Here is a 12,085-nt window from a genome sequence, read left to right on the forward strand (position 1 = left end):
TGCCTTGCCGCGACCCGGAGGCCTGAAGCAGACCGAGAGTCGTACTTCCCTGCTCTACGAAGCCGCGCTGTGAGTGGCTGACCCCGGTGACGTCGACATCGTCACTGAGGGCTCGTCGAGGGAGTTGTGGAAGCCTTGCACCGAACAGCCAGAGGAGCGCTCCGTACAACGAGCGCAGTGACGCCGATGGAGCAATGTAGCTGCCTAAACAACAAGAGCCTACGAACTGATTCATTCTCAGTGAGTATCGAATCACACCAGAAACTAGAGACTATCGTCTTAAAGATCCCGACCAACCAAGAAAGCGAATATAGTGTAAACCTGTGATGCTTGATTTCAACTGCGGAAACTAGATAAAGATATATTATTTTTGATATAACTCACCTGTGTGGTCTAAGTTTGTGGTGTGCGGAGGGGGGATCATTGTGGTGTCTACGTGCAAATACCTTACACATTGCCTTGGGGATAAGCCTGTCTGCTCGAGCCAAGCTACCTAGAGGGTGAGCAGGGGTTATCTACCGTGTGTGTCCTTGTACCCTGACTAGAAGCAAGGGTCCCTATTTGGTCTAAGGTGTATACCTCTGCCAACTAGAGACCCCCAGATCTAACAATGACACAACACAAGCCTTGGTTAAAAAGGGAGCACGTTTTTCACTCCTCTGGCTAGACATGTGTGAAGATGTATTTTTCATCTTAAATAGTTTTTGCTTATCTGAATCAATAAACCACAGATGGCTTGAAATGTCCCCTATGTCACAACATAATGTTCTTGTTGGTGTTACACTTGTATATATCGTGTATTGCGAAGCTAAAAATGGTTTTACAGCTGCGAGTCTAACATTAAACCACCAAGTTAACCACATATATGCACATTGAATATGTTTCTACATTGAGATATAGGTAGAACACATTTCACGTGAAAAAAATGAGTTAAATCAGGGGTCTCCAGCGGTTAGCTCTAGAAGTAGCTTTCTGAAGTACAACCCAGCACAGTACTCAATTCAGAGGGTCTTCTCTAGTCATATTGAAGAAGACCACTTTGCAAGAAAAAGTAAGATTTTCTTTGAGAATGTTAACCTAAAATGGAAAGTGCCTATGTGACTCAAAACTATGTTTTTTGAGAAATTAATAGATTGATGTTTGCAAACAAAATGAATGAAAATCCAAAACTTATTTAAACTGCCCTGTAAATGACTGAGTTGTGGAGATTTATAGCATTTAGCATTTTCTTTGTGCCCTTGGGCACTTACTGCTCTGACAGTCATATTATTATTATTATTATTATTATTAGTAGTAGTAGTAGTAGAGCCTTATATATTGCTCAGCTACCTGCACAGTGTTTACCGGCGCTTTATCGGCAGGTCGAGTCTGGCAAGACCCCACTGACTCAAATCATCCAGGTCTTCAGCTGTTTTTGACAGATGGTGAGAGAGGTGCAGCTTTTCTAGAGTTCAGGTAAGGTATTCCTGAACTTGGGACCCTTTCATCAGTCATGTAGAGGCATTTTATTATGAAAAAGCTTTTTTTCTAGACACTAATAATAATCCCTTCTTATGCGTCGGGTGGTTGATGTTCATCTACAATATCAAATTCCAACTATCGCCCAACCAAAATTTTATATCCAGAATATAGAATACTACAATATGTCGAAGGTAAATAGATAAAGGTAAGTATAGTTTTATTTTCATTCTTAACTCTGCATCTATTTATCTTGAACATATATATATATATCTTCAAGGTAGGTAGATGTAGAATGTAGATTAGTAAATTGATACTTACCTATAAATGATCATGCATGATATTATATTTATCAATATGCTGGATGTGATGTTTGTCATCAGTCAATATTATTAGGTGAGTAATGCTTATGCATGAATATACTAGGGGTGGACGATAAATTCCGCACCGCCAGTGGAGTTCGCAGAGTTGTTTCCGCTACACATTACGCTTGTAATGCAGAGTTCCGGAAAAACTGTCCCAACTGCTATGTGGAAGAGTTTATTCTTATTAGCTTGCAAACATTAAGTTGGTGAACGAGAATTGGAATCCCCTAGCGTGATTTGCAGACTCTAGGATGGCACCCGGCAAGATTTTCTCGATGCCATCAGTCGCTAGCAGCCACAAACGTTCGCGGTGAGAAAGCTGTTGCTTGCTGTGAGAAAGCTGCCACATACAGTCCTTTGTATTATGCAAGGGGTCTATCAAAGTGGGGCTTATTAATTTTTATATTTCAATATCATGTGCCAAGGGAGTATGTAATATTACCATGTTAGGCTCTTTTTTTAAGGCAACATTGTAATGCTGACTTTCAAAATGTTATGATTGCTGGGGACTTTCATATCCACCCGCGTGGCAACCCTAGGGTTTTAAGTCTGGCTGATCTGGGTTGCCCACGTGTGAGGGGAATTCACTTTGATCCTTCTGTTCAGGGGGACATGTTGAAAAATCTTTATCAGGAATTTGATTTATTGTCCCTCATGTTTTTATCTGAACCATGCAGCAAGGTCATTATCCCATCCTTTAAAGGGAGGGGTGGTGGTTCATTCATTGGCTTTATACTAATTTCATCCCCCTTACAAGACCTATTTGTAGGGTTTTCCATACTAGCTAGTCAGTATAGTGACCACAATCCTTTGTGTGTCAATCTACGTGGACCCTTACTTTCGCCCAAAGGAGGGGCAGGGCAGAGTGGGGTGGTGAGGCCAATGGATGGTGGAAGATGGCTAAAATGAACCCAGATTTCCTCAGAGGCATTTTACGAGACAATTTCAGATTCATGTCCCAATAACGTTTACGCCACCGGGGGAGGTTATTTGCGCTTTTAAAACCATCTCGGTTAAAATAAGTGAGTTTTTAAGCACACCGGCTCAACGATCAGCTACTCAGACCCCTAGATGTTTTGATTCCTCCTGCTCTTGGGCAGCAAGGAAATTGTGGCAAGCCTTAAATAGAAGCCCAAGAGACACGACTCTGGTGAGATTGTGTCAAAGAGATTATAAAACGGAACTGGTTAGACGTAAGTCCGTTTTAAAGGAGGATGCCTGGAGGGGGTTAATTGAGGCTAGCACACAGAGAAATAGCTCAAGATTTTGGAGTATAATCAATAGCCCTTTTTTTAACTCATGAGGGTTTAAGTGCAGTAGATGCACATATCACTGAGGAGGAGTGGGTACTCCATTTTGAAACCATGTTTGAGAGTCCCCCTGAGTTAAACTGCCCACCTGGTCATGTGGCAGATATCCCTGATCTGGTTTCTAATATAGAGATCAAGGAGGGCATTATCGGGTTGTCAAGTAACAAAGCCCCAGGACCTGATGGTATCCCGTGTAAATCGGATCCGTCCTTCTGGGCCCCGGTTCATACCACTGTAATTAATGCCATGGTGAAAACCAGTTGCCCCAAGTCCTGGGCTACCTCGACCATAGTGCCTGTTTTAAAAAAGGGTGATCAAAATAGCACCCATTGCTACAGACCGATTTCCTTGTTGGGTTTGGTGGTTAAGGTGGTGGGTCGAGTACTTTCAGATGGGTTGACAAGCTGGGCTGAGGAACACACCATTCTTTCGGATGTACAGTACGGGTTCCGCCCGGGGGGGTCCACTGTGGCCCAGTGTCTCAACCTATACATGATCCTTAATAAATATACAGTTGCTCGCCCGGGTACTATCTACTTGGCATTCATGGACCTGTCTTCCGGGTTTGACCAAGTGAACAGGTTTAAACTTTGGCAGTCCATGCTGGCTAGTGGGGTAGATGTTAACATTGTTGCCTTTTTAGAAGATATTCACTGAGCAACTAAGGCCCATGTCAGATACTCGCAGGATCTTAGAGTCTCCCGTAACTTTGACATAAGGAGAGGAGTATGTCGAGGCAAGATGGCCGCTGACTGATGGCAGCGAGAGGTTGCGGCTCTCCCTCCCTTTTCCGAGGTCCCTGAGTATGTGGTTCTAGAGAGGCGGTATGATTGAAATCCCTCTTTGGCTAGAGATCTGCGCTGTTGACCCGCGCCCCCCCCCCCCCCGCTGGATGCTGGAATTCTTGACAGCGCTGAAGATATTCAAAACAGATTTTTTTTATAAGCGGTTGTGGCGGTGGTCGATTAGAGGCAAGCACTGCGGCAATCTAAATATCGCACCGAGACCTAAACAACTCAAGGACAGTGCGAACCAGAAAGATCACCCGGCCCCCGATGCGGGAAAGGACAGCTCAGCAGCCTCTGGCCCTCACCGTGGAACACAGCAGCGGAAATGCCCGAAGAAGCCGGATGACCTACGAGGACACACTGGCGGCGCCGGCGACTCAACGGTACCGGGCGATGTGAAAGACATCGGAGCCCGAAAATCAATGGCGGCGGCGAAGTCTGGACTCGATGGAGGTAAAGGTAGAGCAGCTAAAGAGCTGAGACAGCCTACCGTTCAGGAATCCTTCAAGGCAAAGACGCCGGAAATTGGCGGGATTCATCCTGGGGTCGGAGTCGGAATTGGAGACGAGGAGAGAAATGGAGCTCCACCAGACGCCGAAGGTACTGTTGCTAAGCAAACGGATACATTGTTGCAGGCAGGCTCTGAGAGTCACGAAAAATCGATCAAGAGTTCTTTGGCTGCCGAGAGCAAGGCTGAAGGTGAGCTTTTTGGTGGGGATGGTACACTGCTTGATAGCGCGGCTAGCATCTGCGGCGATTTCACGCCTACTCAAAGTACTGGTCAGAATAAAGTAGGCGGGTTGGTAGAGATTTTGGCAAATCCTGAGAGATCAAGTGCTAAAGGTGCAATTGCTCAGACGCAGGCTAAATCATTGTTAACTAGCCGAGGAATCCCTGGCACCCCAGATGGAGAATGTTTTTTTTCGCTAAATGACGACTCAGACTCCTTATTGTCAAGTGAGGAAAGCCTGGACAGTAGCTCCGATTTGGACTCCGCAGTTAGCTCTTCGGTACAGAAGGCTCCTTGTACCCAGAGGGCTCTATATAAGAAAAAGTCAAAGTCCAAATTCAAGTATCCACCCAGCCCATCTGAGGGAGCGGAGAACAGGAAACTCTGCTGGGACTACTCAGCGACGTCCCATCTTTATCAGGAGGACGCTGCATCTAAACCACAGCCAGATCAAGAAGTGCTTGGCAACCAGCCGCAGGCCACATCGCTGGACCTTCTCTACACAACTTTGAAGCAGATGCAGAGTGAGGCTAGAATTGAGAATCGTAGAGCAAAGCAGTCGGCGAAAAAAATTCAGAGTTCAATGCGGAAAATGAACAAACTATACGAGGAGATGGCTGACAGGGTCGCTCATGTGGAGGAAAGAACGAGCCGACTCGAAGATGATGTTAGCAGATGGCACTCATTCAAGGAGGCACAAGAGAAGCTCTCTGAGGACGTTCAATGGAAACTCGAGGACTTTGAAAATCGTCAGAGGCGCAATAACATAAGACTCTTGGGTGTGGCTGAAGGGATTGAGGGACAGGACGCTAGAGCTTTTGTAATAAAATTGTTTAAGGGTGCGTTCCCTGAGATGGAGTCTTGGGAGTGGGAGGTGGAGGTCCAAAGAGCGCATCGCTTCCCGTTCAATCAAAAAAAGCAGTCTAGTACATTTCAGGCCGCAAGACCTCGAGCAATTTTGGTTTATATTGGTAACTTCCTCCTGAGACAGGAGATAATGGAGAAGGCTAAACCAGAGGCTAGACGCACATTTGATAGTGTGACATTCTTCGCCCGTCCTGACTTCTGCCATGCCACGGTGGAAAGAAGATGGAGACTGAGGCAAATGATTGCGCCTCTTCAGAGCCTTGGACATGAGGCCTATTTGATGTATCCAGCAAGGCTAAAGGTTATTGTCAAGGGTCAGGTCAGGGTTTTTTTCTCGGAGATTAAGGCCCAGCAATACCTGGCAGAATTAAAAGAGCAGAAGGGGGGATAAGGGTTAGCCCCTTTGTCTGACCCTGAGGAGGCATAGTAGGCTCTAGAGGGTGATCGGGCACGAATTTAGGAATAGATGGGGGGTACAAGGGTAAGGGGGGGAGTAGCTGCTGCTGCTGCATCTTAAGCTGTCACACATGGGTCATGATTGACCCATTTGCCTGTAAGTGGGATGGGTACTGGAAGGAGAAATCCAGTGTCGGGGTGGGGTTCGGGGAGGGATGGGGTTGGGGATACGGATTTGGGTGGTGTTGCACAGCACTAGATTTGAGATGGTCTGATAATCATAAGAGATCTAACACTCGGAATGGGGAGGTAAGGGAACAACATGGGCAGGGAATGAGAGATATAAGTAGGATATGTATTAATGTATCGTCTTCTTGGTGGGATCAGACGTACGATGTATTTTAATGAGCATAAGGATTGCTTCGATTAACGTGTGTGGGCTGAATGACCAGCTAAAAAGACAGCGGGTAGCGGCTGCCCTTAGATTGATGCGGCTGGATTTTGTATGTCTTCAGGAGATGCATGTTGAAGGTACAAGGAGTTTCATACTGGAACAGCTTGGCTTCTCCCTGCTTGCTTTCTCGAGACAGGGGAGAAGGACTAGAGGGGTCGCTATCCTAACTAAAAGAAGAGATGTCGAGGTCATAAGGAGGAAGGAGGACCATTGGGGGAGATGGGTCTTGGTGGAATGTTTAATCAACGAGCAAATAGTTACCATTGGATCATTGTATGGATCTAACGAGGATGATCCGGCTCTCTTCAAACATCTAGACTCTGAACTGGCTCTATGGCCAGAACCAGTTATATTGGGGGGGGGATTTTAATATAAACGGGGTTGGCGGGGTGGGCACGGTGGATGGACAGCCGTATCAAGGTCGGAAGAAAAAGGTATCTAGAGCGCTAGTCAACCTGGCGTATCATAACTCTCTAATTGATGTATGGAGACGTTTGAATCCACTAGATGATGGAATAACTTATTATTCCGCCCCACATATGGTTTTTGCTAGGTTGGATTATTTTTTTATTTCAAACTCCCTAATCTCTGATAGTCAGATTGAGAAGTTTCCTCGACTGGTTTCTGACCATAACCCGCTGGTTCTAACAATAAAGGCGATAAGAAGTGAAAAGCGCATGCGGACATGGACCTTCGAGAGAAGGCTTCTCAAGGACGATAATTATATTAAGCATATGAACAACTGGATTAAAACATTTTGGGAAATTAACCGCGGTAGTACCTCTTCAGGGGTGATTTGGGACGCTTTTAAAGCCGGGGTTCGGGGAGAGACGTTAAGCTTTAGTTTGCATAATCAAAAACAAGAAGAGGCTAGAGTTAATAAACTCGTAAAAGCAGTGTCAGAGGCAGAGCAGGAATTGATCCTTGCAGTTCAGGCCGGTGTTTCCCCCGCTCCGGTACTTCTTAAAATAGCATCTGTTATGTTATGTTATGTTAATATGGTCTTTTATAGCGCACGGCTACTCCATAGAGTGTCCCGGCGCTTTATTAACAAAGCCTATGGCAAAGTAACACAACTCATATAAAGAAAAAAAAAAGAAAAAAAAAAAAAGATGAGACAATCCCAAAAAGGAGAAAAAGAGTGAATTAAGAGGCAAAGAGCCAAGTTTTAAGGCCTTTCCTAAAAGTCAGTAAATTAATAGTGCTGCGTAATGCCAAAGGCAAAGTATTCCAACACTGTGGCGCCAGCAGCTTAAAAGAGCGACCTCCAATGCGAGCCCTTTTTACTCGGGAAACCACAGCAAGGAACAGCGATTCAGACCTCAAAGATCGGGCCGGATGATAAAAGGCAATCCTCCTTTGGAGGTATTTTGCTCCCGAAGCATGGAGAGCTTTATGAGCCAAAGTCAAGGCCTTGAAAACTATCCGTTTCTGGATAGGCAGCCAATGAAGTGACTGCAAAAGGCCGGATGCTCTGGCTCGCCTATGTAGGCCAAAAATGGCCCGCGCGGCCGAGTTCTGAACCACCTGCAATCGTTGTAGGAGATATTCCGGTAGGCCAAGATATAGGACGTTGGAGTAGTCCAGTCTTGAACCAATTAAGGCCTGCACCGTCGTCTTCCTATGGTCTTCTGACAGCAAGGGAAGAAACTTGCGGAGCATCCTAAGGAGGCCAAAACAGGTTCCCGTAAGACCAAGAATCTGAGATCTTAACGTCAGGCCATTATCAATCCTGATCCCCAAATTCTTAGCTAGCTGGGACGAACACGATTGAGGAAACATATTGACAGGCCACCACTCCTGCCAGTCTGGGTCAGATGAGCATCCGAAGAAGAGTACCTCAGATTTATCTGAGTTGCACTTGAGGCTGTTAAGCTGGAACCATTTAAAAACAGCCCCAAGGCACTCACGGATACTCTCTCCGTCAAAATCTTCTCCTTTCCTGCACGAAAAGAGGAGCTGTGTATCGTCGGCATAGGAGACGATCTGGGCCCCAAAAGACTCCGCCAATGCCGCCAAAGGGGTCATAAAGATGTTAAAAAGAGTCGGGCTGGGGAGGAGCCTAGCGCGCAACCAAGATGGCCACGTAGGTGTGAGGCTCCCGAGGACCTCCGCGACCTCCTGCATAAATCCTGACCGAATCCTGTCCTAGACGAGGGGACTGTGTTTGTGAGCCCGAGCTGAGGTGACACCCGTTTTCCGTTTCCAAATTGGACCTCGGACACCGGCGGGAGCACCGATTGAGGTTTGCGGCCTTCTCCACACCGGCCCCCCGAATTGGAGTTGTGGGGCGATCCGGAGACAAAGTGAACAACAGCGGCGGGCAAGGCTGGGCGACTCGCGTGCCCCGCACTTTCACTTTCGCGCCCTTCTTGCTGCCGGGCGAGGTGGGATTGCGGGGCGGTGTGCGGTGGTGTGGCCTCGTTGGGGTGCCCTGCCGGCCCGCCGGCTGGGATCCGTCCTGCGGAGCTGTGGTCGCCCCCCCCCGGAGCCCGTGAACTGGTTTATCGGCCATTTTTGAGGAGATTGGCACGATTTGGGGACTGAAACCATGTCCACAAAACAAGATGGCGACCGGGCAAAGGTGAAATCGACCCGCCGTGGCGCAGCCCATCAGTCCAACATCATGGACCGCTACACCCTCCAGAAGGGATCTCCAGAGGCGCCGCGTAGGTCCCCTGCGGGCCCGACTGATGCTCCTGCTCTGCCCACGGATCTGACCCTCCGAGACGTCATGGGCGCCATCGCCGAGATGAAGGCCTCGGTGGACCAGCGCTTTGACACTCTGGCGCAGAAGATTGACTCGGTCCTCGTGGATGTGGGCCTGGTGAGGGCCGATCTGTCCAAGACGAATGACCGGGTCGATTCTTTGGCCCACACTACCTCGGGCCTCACAACGGACGTGGCAGCCCTCCAACAGGAGGTGCGCCGGCTTGGCCAGGCGAGCGCCCTGATGAATCGTCGACTGGAGGATTCCGAGGGTCGGGCCCGGAGGAACAATGTCCGCATTATCGGGGTGCCGGAGGGACGTGAGGCGGAGGCGGCGGATCTGTTTGTGGAGGACCTGATTCTCACCCATCTCCAGCCCCGGGGGCTGAGTAAATTCTTTGCGGTGGAACGTGCCCACAGGGTCCCCGGAGGAAGGCCTAAGGCCGGAGCCCCTCCGAGGCCTCTCATTGCCCGGATTTTCAACTTTCGGGACAGAGACGCTATCCTGCAGACTTCTAGGCTACAAGGACCAGTCCGACTCGACAATATGGACATAAACTTCTATCCTGATTTTACTCCGGCGGTCCAAAAGCAGAGACTGAGTTTTCTCGGAGTCAAACGTCGCTTACGGGACCTGAACCTCAAGTATGCGATGCTTTTTCCAGCTAAGTTGAGGGTGGAGGTGGATGGCCGCACGCACTTTTTTGATCGTCCCGAGGCGGCCGGGGACTGGTTGGACACTTTGCCCGGGGATCGGGGCCGGGGGGGTGGGGGGGGAGCGGTTGGCGGGGAGGGCCTGCCGGATCAGGACTGAGGGACTAATAGTAGGCCTTGCTCTGGACTACGTTATTGTCACCAGTGACTGTTCGTGTAAGTTCCCCTCCTGTGGAGGTCGTACGGGGTCTCTTGGGGGCTCTCCCTCCTCCTTTGGGGGACTAGTTAGTTTTCTTATCTATGGGGCAACAGGCACACTGCACTTTGGGGGGGCTGTTTGGGCTCATGCAGGGGTGCAGGGAGGGGGGAGTTTTGTTGGGACGGGTGGGTTGGGGTGGGGTGTTGTTCGTTTTTACCGCAAGGCAAACCCTTTACTGTATTGGTGTTTTTGAGATGCTCTCGGGGGGACAAATGGTGGCTTCTGTATGTGATGGGGGGTAGGGACCTGACTTTGTTGTCCTGGAACGTTAACGGACTGGGGGATAGGATTAAGCGGGGTGTGGTCCTGCAGTATCTGAAACGGATTTCGCCTGATGTGGTCTTTCTGCAGGAGACACACCTTATTGGTAACTCCTTTTGTGCCATGAATCGGCGTGGCTATCGTTTGGTGGCCCACTCGGGCTTCACGTCGGGCTCGCGGGGGGTGGGCATTATGGTCAAGAACTCGCTCCCGCTAGAAATAGACGAGGTGCGCCATGATGAGAGGGGACGCTACACTGTCTTGGTGGTGAGAATGGAGGGCAAAGTAGTTGTCTTTGTATCGGTGTACGTCCCACCGGGGTTACAGTCTACCACTTTTGCGGACCTGGGGCGCCTCCTCCTTGACCTTCCGGGGGGGCTTCTGGTGGTTGGGGGGGACTTCAATGCGGTGGCTTCTGGGACCATGGATCGTTACCCCCCTAGGGACCTCCCCCGGGCACAGGCGTGGCTGTCCGGCCTCTGAGATACACTGGGATTGGTGGACTGCTGGCGTTTAAAACATCCCACGCAGCTGCAGTACACCTTCCATTCGGGTGCCCATGGTAGCCTCTCGCGGCTTGATCATGTCCTTGTCCCTGCGGCCTATGCTGGGAGAGTGGGAGAGGTGCGCCATCTGGCGCGGGGTATTTCAGATCACTCCCCGCTCCTGTTGCACTTTGATGTCTTCCCGAGGGGGGAGGGCAGGGTAGCTCCAATCAATGCCTGGTACCTGCGCGACCCCACTATTCGTGCTGACTTGATTAAATCCTTGCAGCGGTATTTTGAGGAGAATGTGGGGTCTGTCCCTTCGGCTATCTCCCTGTGGGAAGCCTTCAAGACAGTTCTTAGAGGGGAGGCCCTCTCCTTTATCTCCCATGCCCGGAGGCGCGAACAGGAGGCGGTGACCCGGGTGGAGGCCGAAATTACTGAATTAGAGGGTGATCTGGGGAGTGGGGTGACGGATGCTGCGCTACACGTTCTACACCTTAAGCAGGCGGCCTATAGGGCCCTCGTCACGGAGGCGGCCAGGGGCCTCAGTAGAGAGCAACAGGGGCGACTGTATGATGTGGGTGATAAGGCTGGTAAATTGATTGCGTGGTTGGATAAGAAGGAGAGAGCGAGTCGTGTGGTCCCGCTGATTGAGAGGATGGATGGTGTACGTGTCACCGAGCCGGAAGGCATTGTCTCTTGCTTCGCGGATTATTTCCGCGAGGTATATTCCCCGGTTTCTCCCTGCTCGGAGGAGGATTCCCATGCCCTGCTGCGAGATATCGCGCTGCCCTCCCTTTCGGTGGAGGACAGGGAGTCGTTGGATGCCGCTCCCACCTCGGACGAAATTGCCCTCGCCATACGCTCGGTCGCGTCTGGCAAGGCCATGGGCCCGAACGGCATTCCTATCGAGTTGTATAAGCTGCGACCGGATGTACTGGCACCCCACCTCCGCGCGATGTTCCTGGCGGCCCACTCGCGGTGCTCCCTCCCGCCGGACCAGCGTCTGGCTACCATCGTGGTGATCCACAAGGAGGGGAGACCACGAGACCGGGTTACATCCTATCGGCCTATCTCGCTCTTGAATGCGGAGCCCAAAATCCTCGCCAAGGTGCTCGCCAACCGGCTGGTCGGCGTGGTGGGCGATCTGGTCCACCAAGACCAGTCCGGCTTTATTCCCCATCGCAACACGGCCCTTAATCTGCGGCGCTTGCACGGGGTGCTCGCGCGTGTTCCGTTCGTGCGGGAGCCGGCCATCTTGGCGTCCTTAGACGCCACCATGGCGTTTGACACGCTCGAATGGCCATACATTTGGGCGATGCTGGTGAAATTTGGATTTGGACCGG

The sequence above is a fragment of the Triturus cristatus genome, chromosome 12 (genome assembly GCF_964204655.1).
Source record: "Triturus cristatus chromosome 12, aTriCri1.1, whole genome shotgun sequence".
Lineage (NCBI taxonomy): Eukaryota > Metazoa > Chordata > Amphibia > Caudata > Salamandridae > Triturus > Triturus cristatus.